Source organism: Talpa europaea (assembly GCF_964194135.1).
Source record: "Talpa europaea genome assembly, chromosome: X".
NCBI classification, from domain to species: domain Eukaryota; kingdom Metazoa; phylum Chordata; class Mammalia; order Eulipotyphla; family Talpidae; genus Talpa; species Talpa europaea.
This window is the reverse complement of record NC_140081.1, coordinates 54484796-54502780: the sequence shown is the minus strand read 5'-3', so window position 1 is coordinate 54502780 and position 17985 is coordinate 54484796. Positions and strand designations below refer to the sequence as shown.

Below are 17985 nucleotides of genomic sequence, written 5' to 3'. Positions count from 1 at the left end.
CTATTTTTACATTTACAAGCAGTTCTTTTATATGTGTATATATACACAGTGGAATGTACAGGTTTTTTTTCTCCAACTATGATTTTTGAGGTAAAAGTTGGTTTACATTTTTTAACGTATTTTAGGAATTAGGTTCAAACTTCTATAAATGTATGTTTTCACACTATTCCCACCACCAAAGCCCCAATAATTCTCCACCATGATCCATTGGTGTCCTCCCTCCTCAACATTCACCCACCACCTTACCCTTCTGGTTGCCTCAGTTTTGTAGTCAGATGTCATGGAATTGATTTGATTTTGTCTGATCCTTCATTTTGTTTCTCTCTATTTCACATGTAAGTGAAATGAAACCTATTTAGTTCTGCCAAGCTTGATCTCATTAAATGTTTATGTTGAGTTTTTTGAGATCTTTGAAATTTTAGCTATTATAAATTCTTTAGTTATCCGTCCAATATTGTTTTACCGACATTTAATAAACATACTTAATTGATATATTTTGAAAAGGACAGGCATAGGTACCTAAAACGGTACTAGTAACATCCTTGACCAACTATTCTAGCCTGTGGCACACAGTCTAGGCTTCCCTACATCCATGAATTCAGCAAAGACTCACTGAGTGCCTATTACTTGCCAGGTACAATCTAGGCACTCACCTAAGGGAGAAATCCTATACTGTGACAAAACAGACAAGGATGCAACATTATGATATATCATTAATAATAATAAAAAACAATTCTAGGTACTAACATATAAGAGCAAATAAGAAATATAAAATATCTATCCCCTTGGGCAAAAGCAAAGTAATCAAGCAAATGATGTGAGAAAAATAATGCACAGCAAGGGGATTTGAAAAAAAGTGATTAGGGAATCTATTTTAAATAGACTGGACCATGAAGGCCCATCTGAGGTGGAAATTTTATCAGACCACCTGAGTGAAGAGGTATGCTCTGGGAAGTTGTGGTTGTATTGTTTTCCAAGAAGACTTTGCAAGTGTGGCGTCTGAATAATAAACAGGCTTTCCAGAATGAGAGAAATGGAGAGAAGGAAAAATAGAAAAGACCAGCGTGTAGCATATAGAACCAGGGCAGAAGTAGGTACTGGGAAATGAACCATAACAAGGATTTAGTAGTTTATTGCTAATGCAATGGGCAGCATTTAGAGGGCCTTAAGCTGGGGAGTAGTAATATGATATCATTCAACTTTATAAAAATAGTTTGATTGCTGTAAAGAGAAAATATTAAATTAGGACTATAGTGGATGACAGGAAACACAAGTAAGATGCTTTTTCAAGTTAGACGTGATAGTGACTTTGCTGGTATAGTAGTGAAGGAATAAGTAAGGCAAGCTCAGATTTGTGATATATTTTAGAGTGTAACAGACAACACTTACTGATAGCTAAAACAAAAAAAATAATAAAATTAGTACATTTTAAAGAGGTTATAGAACTCTTTAAAAGTAATGTCTTAATTTTTCTAAAGAGGTTACACTGTAACCCTATTTCAATTTGTAATCTTCTCAACACTTGCTATGCCTTCTTATATCTATGTTTTATTTTCCTTCACAGCTTCTCATGTCTTCTCTTGTCTGTTGAATTTTAATTTGTTTGAGAAATGGAGAAAGCCAAGTTTGATTGGAAATTGAGTTAATAATTTTCTGACTTGGGGCCTCCCCGGTGGCGCAGCGGTTGAGCGCTGGGTTGCGAAGCTGCCCGCGGCCTCTGCGGTGCCGGTTCGATCCCCGGCTGCTCCCCGGCCACCGGAGGAGGGTCCCACATGGCGCGCAGACCTCTCCTGCCGCCCGCTGCTCCCCTCAGCAGTGTACTTCGGTCCTTCTGCCTGCTCTGCTCCCCGCTCTGGCTCTGGTGAATTCTCTCACCCTCCCGCGCTTCTGACTGTACCCAGTGCATGTATAAACAAAACAAACAAACAAACAAATAAATAAATAAAAAAAACATGCCTCTATTAAAAAAAAATACATTTTAAAAAAAATAATTTTCTGACTTGAATGGAGGCCAGAAAGAGGACAAAAGTCTGATCATTTATTATTTTGAGGCTATGGTAAGAAAATTTTATTTCATAGTATATGTGAATGGAAGTCATCGGACAATCTTGAACTAGGCATGATCTGACTGTTGTTTTAAAAAAATCACTTGAGCTGCTCTGTAGATCATTGGCTACAGAGAGTTGGGGTACCCTGACCTAGGACCTTTGGTGAATTTTAACAAACTCAAATTTTTCTGCCCACTTTCAAAGGCTTTTATAATCAGCCTTGTCTATCTCCCTTTAGTCTTCAACATATGCTCTATATTTATCAGGCTGATTTCATCATGGGCCAATATATATATATATATATGTATATATATATATATTAATGCCTTCCCATCTTTCCCATCTTTATCTATCGTTTTCCCTTTAAGAGAGTGCTTTCAGGCTCTCTTATCAACTATTCAGGAATCATCTCGAGTTTCAGTTATCACATAGAATACTTCCCCAATTATCCTCACCTCAGGGATGTCTCCAGTCATTAAAGAATGTGGTTCTATTATGAGTTCATGACTGAATACATTATCATGTACTTTATTTTATTATTGTGAATGCTTAATATGTGCAATATTATTTTACAAATTATGATGTTAGTTCTATAATACCAGAGGATCAATGAAGTGTACACCTCTCATGACATTTAGTACTTTTTGGGAGTGTATCCAGTGAGTGTTAACTAATAAAACATGTGGCTTGAGGTTTTGTGCCGCAATGGTATCACTTAAGTAATGGTTGGTGATCACTCAAGTAATTTCTGGTAGAACAGGGATTGAGGTTATGTGAACAGAAAACATAATTTTAATTTAGTGCCTTGGTCACCAGAATCAACTGGTCACATGTAACAGTACACTAGATTTTATGACAAATTTCAAGAGCTCTATTAACACCTTAATTTTAGTAACCCTGAATATTTATGACAATTTAACACTGACCACAAAAGGTTTTATTTCTGTATGTGATCCTTTGATTTTGGCAACATGCAACAATTCTAAAAGTGAACCTCAGGTTAGAAGACCAGGCAGCACCTGCTCAAATGGCTGGCATCTAACTAGTATAGTCACAGGGATGCTGGGCTTTTATGGCTCTTTACAAAGGAGAGGCACAGAGAGGCTTTGGATGCAGCTGATAAATGTGGGGAAGAAGCAGTCCTACTGCAGGCAGCTATCTCTCCACCCCCTCCCCACTCTTGGGTTCTGGGCTGAGGCCAGGGACTGTCCTCAGCTGATCTTGGCCTCCCATTGGCCGCTGTCTTTTGTGACGTCACGATCATGATGAGAATTGATGATCGGACACGCTGATTTCATTGTCTGGGAAGGCAGAAGAGACCCAGGAAAAATCTCGTCGAATCCGTCTGCTCCAGCACTGGCCTGATCTGGCATCCCGTGATCCCTCCCGTGACCGCACCACGCCCGAGGTAAGCACCCAGTCGTGGTGGGTGTGAAGGGTGAAAAGGAGGGCGAGCGAGGGACTGAGCTAGAGCTCTGACCAATGGGAGGCCGGTAGATTCAGAGGCCTAAAAAGATTGCCAATAAACTCGTGCGGCTTTTGGGGAGCGACCTGCCTTTACCCTCTGATGGAAAGCTGGCGGCAGCGTGAGGTTAGAAATGAGCTGAAGATAGGTATACCGTAGGTACTGCGAGAGCTCAGGACCGTGCTCCAACAGTGGGTTACGTTTGAGACACGCTTCTTGCCCAGAGTAGAAAGAAGTGCGCCTCTGTCTCTGAAGAAAGAAAGGGGGGGGGGCTGTGAATTCTACTACTTCTATATTTCACTGGACGGTAGATATCTCATAGCCCTACGCAAACACACCAAGGGTCTGCGCCTGCGCATTAAAATCTTGGCGGGGGGAGCGGGTTTGGGAAGGGTGAGTGTTCCGGGAGAGAGTAAGCTTGGAGTTTGCGCAAGCGTTTTTATCCATTTCCTGAAGAGGGTGGGGCTAAACTCTGTCTGGACAGAATGTGGCAAGGGTTGGGGAGTTACCCTAGTGATGTTTCAGGCTCCTATAGATGGGGAGGGATCTGCTGGTTACTTTGAATCTGTCTTAATGAATATACCCAGACCCAAAATGGATCTGATGAATTTGGGAAGGCAGGTGCTTAATGTACCGATATCAGGTTTGGAATAATGGAAATAACGTGGAGAGGAATTTGTGGAATAGCAATTACTAAAATGAGGAACTGTTTGAAGAAATAAAAACAGTTGTTCAAGTGAATTCAACTTTTTTATTTTCAAAGAACTCAGACTTGTGATGCACTCAATGATCTTGAAACTCTTTGGAAAGAGTTTCAATGAGTTAACGCAGTGTAAGAAATTATCCTTTCTTGTCTTTTTTATCTTCTTGGAATGGTCTCTTATATGGAACGCTTCTCTGTTCCAGGTTTGGTGCTAAATCCTTCTTCCTCTCTGTCTCTACTAGAACACCAGGTCAAATCTTATTTTAGAAACCCTGTACAAATCTTCATTGGGAGTGACTGTATTACTCAGCAATTGTGAGGCGAACCTTGCCTGTTTGTCCTTGGTGGGGAAATTTTAGTGTTATTAGTTCTTCTTCACTGTCTGATCAGGAATTCCTGACTATTTCACAGAAAAAATCTGAATTTTTCCCCATTTCTCATAGTTAAGGTATTATCATCTGGTGAATTTCCCTATGAAAGCCCTCTCCTACCATCTTTTCTTAGTCTAAAATATAAACTCATCAGCACCCACCTACTCACTTCAAGAGCTTCCTAACTAGCCTGTGCCCAAATTGCTAAATTGTCTTTGCACATTAATGGTTCATGAACATTTCTTTCAAATCATTTTCCTTCTCCAAAATATTATTGGCTTCCTATTTTCTATTGCACCAACCCCACTTCCATTTGAATTTCATAGACCACAGGAACTTTATTTTACTTTATTCTTCAGTGCACAACTCTTTTTAATAGCCCCTGAACAATCTACCTCCAGAACTTTGCTCTTTATATCACTATTACTCCCTTCAATTATGATGCCCTCTCTTTTGTCTTTACACATCTTACATACTTTGAAAGATAAACTCAAGTCTTACCTCTCCATCAGTGACTTCCAAATCTACCCAAGCCTTACTAAGCTCATCTTTTCTAGAACCTCTACATCAGTTCTTATATTTGTCACATTATTATAAACTCTTATTTGGGGTGTGTGTGTGTGTGTGTGTGTGTGTGTGTATTAGACTAGACTCCTCAACTGGATTTTAAAACTTTTTAAGGGTTATGGGACCATGCCATTTATTTCTTTATCCTCTCCCTGAAAACCTAGATAACTATGAGAAATATTTATAGCCATATATGGTCTTTTTTAACCAAGAAAGTAATTTCTTGAGAAATGAAGTAATATTGTCATAGAGAGGCTGTATGCATGTGAAAACTTATTTATCATTTATCAGGGAAAGGACCTTCCTGTGACTGAATAAAACTAAATATGAGTCAGAGAAAAGACACAAAGGGAATATCTATATAGGGAGTAGCTTCCAAGTAGACTGTCTTCATAAACAAGATCAAAGGAACAATATTCCAGAAGTGGTTCTGTCAGATTTTCTTAGTTCAAAAATACTAGAGTTTACTTTTGTCTCCATATATTTTTTGACAGTGCATCATATATCTTTTCTTAAAATCTTTATTTTCTAGTTTTATTGCATTGTATCTTGAAATAGCTGCTTTATATCGCCTAAGAGTTTTCATTCCTATATCTGTTGGATCAGAGCCTATCATGATGGTTGTCATAATTATTATTGTATAAAATATCAGTTGTCATTTTCCTACCCCTTGAAATTCAAACTGCATTCTTCCAAGGAGCTTAGTTTTAACTGGAAGAAGATGTGATGATTGTTTAATATAGAGGCTTTGTACAGATTTCACTTTTACTGGTGCTTCACTTTGAGGCAACATCCCAATATCACATCAAAATATGTGGTTGAAGAATATGGATAAAAAGCAATACAGAAGAGTATTATAACATAGATTTGAAAATATTGTTATAGATTATTATTACTGAACAAAATATTATTCAATATCAGGCAAGAGTCCTTTCTCTTTGACTTTTTTTCCATTATTATATTCTGTGAATCCTTTCAATATATTTTAGCTTGTAGCCAGTTTGCATAGTAATTAATAAAATTTACTAGGACAAAACTGCTCAAAGTTAGGACATTAGATAGAATGTAATGTTTTGGAATATGCTGCTTATTTTGGAGAGCTGTTAATAAAATATGAAAAAGTAACATGTCTAAATTAATTTATTCATTTTAAATGTAAACACTAGAAATTTATTTGTCATATTTCTAGAGGATAGGAAGTTCAAGATCAAGGTGCTGCTCAATTCAGTTTCTAGTAACAACTCACTTGCAGGATTGTAGCCAGTCACATTCTCTTTTCTTCACATGCCAGAGTGTGATTGCGCTCTCAGGTACAAGCTTTTGGTGCCATTTATCTTTTGGACTGACTTTTTGATTTCTGTTTCTTTTATTTCTGCTATAATTTTTTTCTTCCTCTACTGGGTTTTGGTTTCATTTGTCCATCTTTTTTTTTTTTTTAATTTCATTAGGTGAGGGAGAAGATTGATTATTTGAGCTATTTCTTATCTTGTAGGCCTTAATTGCTGTAGAGATTATCTTATCACTGCTTTTGCTTTTCCCTACATGTTCTAGTCAGTGGTGTCCTTGTCTTCACTTGTCTTGAGGTGTTTTTTTTTTTAAATTTCTTTGATTTCTAGGTTATGCCATTGAAAATAGTTGAAATGATTTCAATTTTCATTGAAATATATATAGTATATATTAGCTGAAAATCCTGCATTTGGTGAATATGTATTCATGATTGCTATGTCTTCCTGATGTATTGTTTCCTTAATCATTATACAGTGTCCATCACTGTTACTTGTTCCCTTTTATTGCTGGGAATCTACTTTATCTGATATAGGTGTGACTATCTTTTCCTTTCTTTGGCTCTCATTTGTTTTTAGGATTGTTGTCTAATCTTTTACTCTAATTCTATTTTATCTTTGGAGCTAGGTTGCATGTCCTGGAAATAGCCGAAAGTTTGTTTTAATTTTCTGACCCAAACAACCAGTCTCTTCCTTTTGATTTACACTTAGGGTGATTATTGGTTTATGTGGGTATGCCCTTTTGCCCTCAGTTTTTCAGTTCTATTTCCTTTTTCAATTTTTTTGGGACTGTTTTTCTCTTCAATGTATATATATAATATAGACTTGAATTTCCTCAGTGTCCCATCTGTCATGATCAGTGTCTGTCTCCAATGATTATGTAGCATTCTGGTTTCACCCATATTTACAGAATCTTCAGAGTTCATTGCCCCCTTGACCACCTTAGCTTTTCCTCCCAGGAGCAAAGCAGGAAACCTCCTCTGATGCTATTTTCTCCTCACCTCCAACACCATTTGTTGAAGAGACTTGGCTTTCTCCATTTATATGCTTGATTCCTTTGTTTTAAATTAACTGTCCATATTTGTATGGGTGTATTTCTGGGTTCTTAATACTAATCCAGTGACTTGCATGTCTGCTTTTTTATTCCATAATGTTTTGATTAATAAAGCTTTGTAGTATAGTTTGAAGTCTGGGTGTATAATGCCTCTATTTTTGTTTTTTTGTCAGATTGCTTTGACTCTTCAAGGTCTTTTGTGATTCCATATAAATTTCTGGAGTATTTGCTGTATTTCATTGTATAATGCCAAAGAAACTTAAAGATTTTGTTAATTTTATATATAACTTTGGGTAAGATGGCCATTTTACCCATGGTAATTCTTCCAATCCATGGGCATCAGATTTCTTTCCATTTCTTTGTGCAATTTATTTTGTTAAATAGTGTCTTAGATTTATATTTAGATTTTTTTTAGAAATGCACTCTGTCAGTCTTGCTTGAAAGCATACTGTGATTTTTTAAAAATAAATTTAAAATATTTTATTAATTTTACTTTTAGAATTTTCTTTTTTTTTTTTATAGAGGCATGTTTTATTTATTTGTTTGTTTGTTTATACATGCACTGGGTACAGTCAGAAGCACGGGAGGGCGAGAGAATTCACCAGAGCCAGAGCGGGGAGCAGAGCAGGCAGAAGGACCGAAGTACACTGCTGATGGGAGCAGCGGGTGGCAGGAGAGGTCTGCACGCCATGTGGGACCCTCCTCTGGTGGCCGGGGAGCAGCCGGGGATCGAACCGGTGCCGCAGAGGCCGCGGGCAGCTTCGCAACCCAGCGCTCAACCACTGCGCCACCGGGGAGGCCCTTAGAATTTTCTTGTACTACCAAATGGAATTATATTTTCATGTAGTGTAATCCACAACAGGATTAATGTATTCAAATTATTGATTTGAATTACAATAGAGGCTGTTTGCTAAAGTGTTATTGGTGGTATACTTGCATTGAATACACTTTATGCATATTACTTTGGAAGTAAACAATGAAAATTCTAGAAGGATATATTCTGCATAAGATGTGAGCTAGAGAGTTTTGTATATTTAGAAGCTGTCACTGATACCCAGAGAACTTTCCAGTTTTCATAAAATTTCCAGACAAACAGAACTCTGTATGTGTAAATGGAGTCATCATTGTATTATCAAGTAGCAAAATTGCCTGGATTAGCCAATGACCTAGGAACAAGACAAATAAATACTATACTTTACATCTGTCATCTGTAAGAAAATCTACAACAGCAGTTGTTCTACTTTCTTGGTCTCTTATTTGTACTTACATTTACATACAGTTGTGTTTATCTTTAGAATCTATAAATCCATTAATTTTTTCAGATTAGCAAAAATTCAGGAAAACATCTTATTTCTCTACTTACAGTTTGGGACAATTTATTTAAGAGATCTTAAAACAGCCTATGCACACATTATTTACATGCCCCAGGTAGGCAGTTTTCATGTAGATAAGCTTTTGTGTATTTTGCTTGCCCAAGGTAATACAAGTAGTAAGTGGCAAGAAACGTGTGTCATTCTAGTGACCACACTCTTTACTACTTGTTTATAGGTTGGAGACTAGAACTAAGAGGGAGACCATCTTTATATATTGTTTTTAAGAAGTGTGTGTGTATATATAATTTCCCTGTAACTTCTCTGTCTTTTTGAGCTTCCAATGTTGATGACATTTTCCTTTTCCTCTCAGTGAAGATGATAATATTTAATATAAAGGCTGAGGTTTCAGGTGAAAGGGATTATTATGTTGACCTCCAATGGTTTCAGTGGCCAAAACATGTAGACCCATATACTGTCAAATGCCAAGTAATATACTTATTAATTCTTCATTAAGTTAGATTAAATGGTACATTATGTTATGTTTACTATTATAGTAATTTATTGCCTTAAAATAGTTCTTTCTATATTATGCATTCCTATTTGGTTTTCTTGGTCCAAGTTATGTATTGTTTTTGTTTTGTTTTGTTTTGTTTTTTGTGGGAACCTCGCCGGCAGCCGGGGACCGCTGCGCCACCAGGGGAGGCCCCCAAGTTATGTGTTTTAATGATGAAATTTCTGTGCCACTAAGAAAAGCAGATATCTGAGACTCATTTTCCAATTAGCTTGGTCTTTTCAGAGAACAATCATTTATTGTGTTAACATCTCAACAGAATAACAGTTACAAGAGGTCTAGAGAATCATAAAATGTGGAAGAAGAAATAAAGTACACATTGTTAGGAAGTATTATATTAGCTATAGAATGTTCAACCTGGACTCATCTCCACCACCCTAAGCATAAAGTTCTTTTTGAAGATGTGTGTTATTTACTAAAATAAGCAGTCATTTTATTTAGAATGTATAGACTCACTTTTATAATCAGTGAATATTTTAAATATGCAGAAGGTCAGATTGAGGTTCTTTTTTCTTTCCTCAACTATTAATATTTAATGTAGATCAGAGACATTTTTTGAACTCAGTAATTATTGTGATGTGGAGCCAATTTATTTTTCTGGTAGGATTTGGTGCATCTGTGTCTAATTAATCTTTGCTAAAAACAAATTGTGTTCCACAAAGTGGCAGCATGGGCATCATTTGGGTGTTTCTTAGAAATTTCAGTATCTCTGGTCTCACCCAAGACCTACTGAATCTTTTTTAAATAAGGTCTTCAGGTGATTCATATGCACATTAAAGACTGAAAAGTACTGATTTAAAGTGAAATATAACTTCTCGTTCAGCTTAGAATTTTACAAGCAAGTAGTCATAGGAACAAAAGCAAACCCCTGAATTTTTTGTCCATTTTCACATGTATAAAGAAATATATAATCAAAGTATTAGCTGGCTAATAGATAACAACTTTTCTTCATTTTGGTATCAACATTAGCTCACTGAAAGGCTATGTCCACCTATGTGACAGCTGAAATTATTAAATTCTGAGTAAATCCACTTATTTTGCTGATATTAATAACCCTGTCATTGAAATGATATTTATTCCAATTATTTGAGTTTTCAAAAGAGTGCTACAGAAGAGTATAGATGTATTGGAATCACTATCACTAATATCTTCAAAGGGAACTGCATTAATTTTCTCTTTACTTCTAAAACAAATTACCATAGATGCAATTGTTTAAAAAAAACACATTTATTCATCTTACAGTTCTGGTACTTAGATATCTAAAATAGATATTACTGGGTTAAATCAAGGTGTCAGCAGGAATTTCTGGTGGCTTTAGAATGAATGTTTCCTTATAGATCTAAGGCATACAGAAGGGGAAGGGGAGGGAGAAGGGTCTAAACAGAGGAGGGAAGAGTGCAAGGGACTATGGTGACAGTTCAGAGGTCCTATGGCATGGGAGATTTATGGGGACTACGCCTGAGGGTAGAAATCAAATATACAAAAGTGAACAACAATGTAAGAAAATGAAAAAGTTTAATCAATAATTTAAAAAAAATGTTTTCTTACCTTCCCTCATTCTAGAGGCTACCCATATTCTTTGGTTTGTGGCCCTCTTCCATCTTCAAATCTAGCAATGGCTAATCAAGTTTTTCTCACATTTATCATTCTGATACATACTCTTCTGCTTCCATCTTCCACACTTAATGATCCTTGTGATTATACTTGGCCCATTCAGATAATCTAATTTAATATATATTTTTAAGGTTAACTGATTAGCAACTTTAATTCCTCCAGCAGCCCTGATACTCTTTTGTCATGGAACCTGAAATATTCACAGGTTCCTGGAATTAAGTTGTAGACATCTGTTAAAAGATTAAAAATTGAAATCACATGAGTGATGTTCTGTGATCATAAAAGTATTAAACTGAAAATCAATAAAAGAAATACATCTTGAAAATTCCCAAATATTAGGAAACTAAACGACACACTTATGAGTAACCAGTGGGTCAAAGGTGAACCTCCAAGGGAAATTAGGAAGTAATCACAATATAAATATATGAAATACATAAAGGTTAATTTAGAGTATTAGACATTTATAGTAGAATGCTTGAATATCAATTTCTTGGGTTTCACCTTAACAAACAATAACTACAAGGGCAAATTCAGCCCAAAATAAGCAGAAAAAAGTATTAATAAGTGCAGACATAAATGAAATAGGACAAAACAGAGAGAGAGAGAGTACTGTAATGAAACCAAAAGCTTGATCACTGAGAAAAGATTTTACTTCAAAAAAGAAAGTGGGAGAAGATATCACTATAGACTAAAAACATTAAAAAATGTATGTGTGATCTATTAACGTTACGCCTTTAATTTAAACAACTTAAAGAAAAAGGACATTTCCTTTGAAGGATAGAAATTGCCAAAGTTCATTTGAGAAGAAATACAATAGCTGAATACTTTATTAAATGAATTGAATTTGCTATTAGAAAGCTTTTAAAGAAATATCCAAGCCCAAATTGCTTCACTGTTTAATCTATAAAACATTTAAGATAGACGTAATATCAAATCTACTTAAGCTCTTTTCAGGAAATAGAAGTGGAGGTGTAAACCTTTCAAACTCTTTGGCAATTTACTGTATACCAAACATTGTTCTAAAAGCTGGAAAATAAAAAAAGATGAAAATTTGCTCACTGTCTTTCAGAAGCTCATAGTAGAGGGAGATGAAATCAAGGAATTTTTCTCCCTCTGCTATATCCTTAGTTCTGTCTAATTGGTTAAGTCATTGCAAAACGGGCTATGTAGCAGTAAGTATACAAACAATTGTGTATAATACCTTTCCTATGTAAAAATCATCAGTGACTGGCCCACATAAACTGTTACTATAATTGATGCATTCATTACTGAGCCCCTTTCTAGAGTTTGAGTGTATTACTGCTCAAAGTATTTTAAGGAGCTGTCAGCTGTGAGGTGGCAGCAGATGCAGTGGTGGAGCAGGCACCTGCAGGGCACTGGGGTCTGTTCCTCCTTCGCCACCCTTCCCCCAATGAAGGCTTCATGGGCATGGGTACCCTCAAGGTCAAGAAAGTTAAAATGCTAAGATAAAATTACTGGAAATATGACTAAATATTATATTTACCTAAAAAATGTTCCAAGCTTTAAATTATTCAAAAGTATAATTACTTATTTTTATGAATTTATATGAGCTCCTGAGAAAGACAAAAGTATGGGTCCATATTTTCTTTAAGATTCTCAAACAGTATTATCAGTCCAAAACTAATGGTTCTTAGCAAAGGTTATATATAGATTTAATCTGACTTAGAATAAAATTCCTTAGAGTTTAGAAGAATATAAATTTTAAAAATACAATGACAGGAGTCCAATTCTGTAGATTCACTACAATGCATATCTCCAACTGATTACACGTAATATCTACAGACAAAAATTTAAAAGTAACTACCTTTGGGGCTCTAAAAAATAAAAAGAACTAAGTAGGTTGGGAATCAGAATTTGGAGAAGTTACCAAAGATAGCAAAATTTTATATTTTTCCCTTCTTCCTCTTGAGGCATTGACCTCATGGACCCTAAACATGTAGCTATATATGTTATATATAATATACATCTATACTGTATGTGTTATATATAATATACATTTGTATTGTTTTTTGTCATTGAGTTCTGTGAGTTCTTTATATATTTTGGAAAATAACTCCTTGTTATATGTGTAATATACAAATTTCTAATTCCAGTCCATAGTTGCTTTTTTGTTGGTGTGGTGTTTTTTTTCACTGTGCAACAGCTTTTTACTTTGATACAGTCCCACTTGTTTGTTTATGCTGTTTTCCTTGTCTTTGATGCATTTGGGGACACAAATACATCTATTCATTTGCTGTCACAAGTGTATCACCTAGGTATTTTATAGCTTCAGTTTTATATCTAATTCTTTACTCCATTTTGAATTAATTGTTGTGTATGAAGTTTTTACATGTGGTTGTCCTTGTTTTCCAACAAGGAAAGTGTTTCCACTTGTTGGAAAGTGACTTTCTTTTCTCCATTGTATAATGTTGACTCCATATTTATGTGGCTTTATTTATGGGCTCTCTATATTACTCCATTGGTGTGTTTGTTTTTGTTTTAATAACCATACTGTTCTGATTACAATTGCTTTGTACTAGACTGTGAAGACATTGAGTAAGATATTTCGTTTTTCCTTTTTATCTCTCAGCATTGCCTTGGCTATTCAGGCTCTTACATAGCTCCATATAAAATATGGGTTTGTTCTGTTTCCTTAAAAAGTGTCATTGGGATTTTTGATAGGTATTGTTTTGAGCCTGTAAACTTCTTTAGGTAAGATGAGCATTTTAACAATGATTATTCTTATAATCCATGAACATGGGATAAGTGTATAGGCGCTTCACTCCGTTTGTTAAATTTATTCCCAGGTATTTCATCCTTTATGGTATAATTATAAGTTGGATTGTTTTCTTGATTTTCTTTCTTCAAATTCATTGTTGGGGGCCTCCCTGGTGGCGCAGCAGTTGAGCGCTGGGCTGCGAAGCTGCCCTCAGCCTCTGCAGCACTGGTTCAATCCCTGGCCAAGGTGAGTGTCCCACATGGTGCACAGACCTCTCCTGCCACCCGCTGCTCCCCTCAGCAGTGTACTTCATCAGTCTGCCTGCTCTGCTCTCCCCTCTGGCTCTGGTGAATTCTCTCACCCTCCTGCGCTTCTGACTGTATGCAGTGCTTGTATAAATAAATAAATAAATAAATAAATCTTAAAAAAAAATACAACACAAATTCATTGTTGGATTTTCTATGTATGTTACGTTGCCATTTGCAAATAGTGATAGTTCTGCTTCTTTTCCAATTTGGATTTCTTTCATGTCTAATTGTTTTGGCTAGGGCTTCCAATTCTATGATGAACAATAATGTTTTAACTGTCATCCTGGTCTTGTTACTAATGCTAGGAATCACTTTCAGGTTTTCATCATCAAATATGATGTTACTGTGGGTTTGTCATGTATGGCCTTTGGTTGGTTGAGATAAGATAATTTTATTCCCATTTTATTGAGAAATTTTATCATAACTTGGTCCTTAATCTTGTCAAATATTTTTTTTTTCAGAACACATTGAAATTATCATGTGATTTTTTTTCTTTTTGTTGTTGTAGTGATTGACATTTATTGATTTGTTTAGGTTGACCAAACTTGCATCTCTGGAATGAATCCCACCTGGTTAATAAGGATGACTCTCTTAATACATTTTTTGATTCAATTTGCCAATATTTTGTTGAGGATTTTTGTATCTATGTTCATCAGTGATGTTTGTCTATAATTTTCTTTTTTCAGGATGTCCTTGCTTGGTTTGGGGTTCAAGGTAATGTTGTCCTTGCAAAATGTGTTAAGGAGCTTTTCCCTCTCTTCAATTTTTTTGATGAGTTTGAGAAGGATAGGTATTAGATCATTTTTGAAGATTTGGTAGAATTCATAGCGAAACCATCTGGTTCTGGGTTTATGCTCTGAAGGAGAGTTTTGATTATTCTCTCAATTTCTGTGCTTGTGATTTGTCTGTTTAAGTTTTTTATTTGTTCCTACATTAGTCTTGAAAGTTTGTATGATTCTGAACATTTGTTTTTTCTAGCTTGTCCAATTTTTTTGCATATAGGTGTTCATAGTCTCTTATGATTCTTTGTTTCTGCAGTGTTTATTGTAATTTCATCTCTTTCAATTCTGATTCTTTTTATTTGGGTTTTCTCTTTTCTTAGTGAACCTAGCTAAGGGTTTGTCAATTTTGCTTATCTTTTTGAAGATGTAGCTCTGTTTCAATGATTTTTATATTATCTTTTGGTTTCTATTTAATTTATTTCCACTATAATTTCTATTACTTCCTTCATTCCATTGATATTTTGAATCCTTGCCCTCATTTTTCTAGTTCCTTTAGATGTTTGTTTGATTGTGTGGAGCTGTATTGCTATATACTTCCCTCTTAATACTGCTTTAGTGTATCACATTTGTCTCTTCATTTTTGTAAGTCTCCAGATAATTCATTTGTATTTTTCCTTTGATTTCTTAATTAAACCAGGATTTATTCATAATTATTTTGTTTCATCTCCAAATTTCTGTTTTTTTTTTTTCTCTTTAATAGCTGATATCTAGCTTTATATCATGTGGTCAGAAAACATACTTGATTTCATTTCGATTTTCATACATTTTTGAGTCTTGTTTGATATTTTTATGTGCACAAAGGGTAGTATGTATAAATATTGACAAAAGTATTATACCTTTTTAAGAAAGATTTATTTATTTATTCATACAAGAACTGGGGTACAGGTGAGGTGCAGGGAGTGAGAGGATTCACCAGACAGAGTGGGGAACAGAACAGGCAGACTGACTGAAATACACTGCTGAGACAGGAGAGGTCTGCTGGGCCGTGTGGGTAGCTCCCTGGCCAGCCAGGGATCAAACTTGTGCTGCAGAGGCTGCGGATAGCTTCACAGTGTTGTGCTTAACCCCTTGCGCCACCAGGAAGGCTATACCTTTGATCATTGTGCAATACCTACCTTTGTCCCTGATTACCTATTTTTGCTGAAAGTCTAATTTATGACATATGAGAATAGCAGTTACTGCCTTTTCCCCTGTGTGTTGATGACTTAAAATGCTTTGCTTCAGCCTTTCATTTTATGTCTGTGTCTTAAATTCAAAAGTGAGATTCATGAATACAGAGTATAGATGGGTCATACATTTTTTCAAATCTTTTTTATTCTTTACCTTTTAATTGGTGAGTTCATACCATTTATGTTTAGGGTGATTATTGATATATGAGCCTTATTTAATGACATTCTACCTTTTGGTTTTATGGTTGTTTTAAATTTTGTTGTTTATTTTTCTGGTTGTTTCTTTTCATTTGGATTACTTTCTCTGGTGGTTCTCTTGGTTTCTTCATTCACTTTTCTAAGATGCATTGCCCCAGGTTTTTTTTTGTTTTGTTTTGTTTTGTTTTGTTTTGTTTTGTGGTACCAAGTAGGTTGTATTAAACTTTCTGTATCCAAAAGACTTTATTATTATTATTTTTATTTGGTTTCATCATTTCGTTTTACAGATCCTATACTTTTCTTCTTCCCCTTTAATGTTTTATTGTCCCACATTGTTCTTGTTTATGTTTCTGATTTTGTGTTTCTATGTATTACATAGTTCAAAGTTTTGTGCTCTTTTGATTTTAATTTTTATGTATAGAATTTATTCCAACATTTTTTGTAGGACAGGTATATTGGTGGTAAACACCATTTTTTTTTTCTGGGACAGTATTTCTCTATCTTATTTGAATGATAATTTTGCAAGTTAAATTATTCTTTGCTGGCAGTTATAAGTTTTATAATTGTGGATACAGCATTCCACTATTATCTAGCCTATATGATTTCTAGCCTTATCATGTTGCCTTTTATGTTATATTTTTCCTTTAACATTTTTCTTTATTATTTACTTTTGATAATGTAATAATGATGTGTCTTGGTGTAGATCAGTTGGCACTTAGAAATTTGGGTGTTCTGTTTGCTTTTTGGATACCTATGGTTAAAATTTACTGAGTTTTGGAAAGTTCTCAGCTATTACTTTGTATAAGGTCTCTAATATCTTCTCTCTTTCTTCACCTTCTGTAGCACCTGATATTCTTAAGTTTTTTCTTCTAATGCGGCCTCATATTTCATGTAGATGGCTTTATTTTTGTAAATCTGGATTTCACTCTCCTATTTCACTTGAGTTGTTTATACATTTTTTTATCTTCCATTTCCAATGTTTTTCCTTTAGTGAGATTATGTTTATTAATTCAACTTTCTATGTCTGTTTTCAGTTGTTTCATTTTATTTCTTATATCCATCATATTTGTTTTTGTTTTTGTTTTGTTTTTTCCTGATAATTTCAGTATCTTCAGTGAAGGATTACTTTTGTTGCTGGATATCTTTTCTAATATCATGAACCTGCCTTTCTGTGTTTAACTGAGAGTCTCAGATGTCATTGAGCATCTTCATTATTATCCTTCTGAACTCTTTATCTGTTAGCTCCTCCAATGCTGGGTCATAAAGTTTGGCTTCTGCTCCATTACTTTTTTCCATGTTGTGCTGCTTGAGTTGTATCCTCTTTCTCATGATATGTTTTCCCTCTAGTAGATTGCACTGTGGTTTTAGCTTTTGGATCCTACTTATTTATCAAGATGGTGGGAAGGAGGTGGAAGTGTTAGGGAAGGGGTGTGGAAATCCATATGCCAGTCTTGAGAGGGGAGAGCACACTAGGACTTGGAAGAAATCCAGTATTGTTTCTCTGTGTTGAGTACATCAAATTCCTCTCTGTGCCTGTTATCTGCTTCTCAGGCCTCTGTCAGAGTATGGTGTTCATAGCTGATTATCCTCTATATTCATGAGAAAAGGATGAGGAATTGTGCTTCGCCATTGTTATACTATAACCAGCCTAACACTCAGGGACTGATAGGTCTGTCCCAAAGCTCAGTCAGTAAACAACATTATTTCATGTTCATTGCAAAGGTTCCCTATGATAGTTTAGGTGCACCAGAGACTTTGCCTTCGTAGACTTTATTCATATGCCAGGAATGATCACTTCTATATCAAAGGATCCATATCTC

The 17985-nt window shown here is 35.3% G+C and overlaps 1 protein-coding gene across 1 annotated transcript in view; it reads left to right on the top strand.

The window, feature by feature from the left end:
- Positions 1–3441: 3441 nt before the first annotated feature.
- HDX (highly divergent homeobox) overlaps positions 3442–17985 on the top strand; it is a gene marked incomplete at its 3' end in the record, with an annotated part of 148651 nt that continues 134107 nt past the window's right edge. The window contains exon 1 of the mRNA XM_084258580.1: positions 3442–3456. The remainder of the gene's footprint in view (positions 3457–17985) is intronic.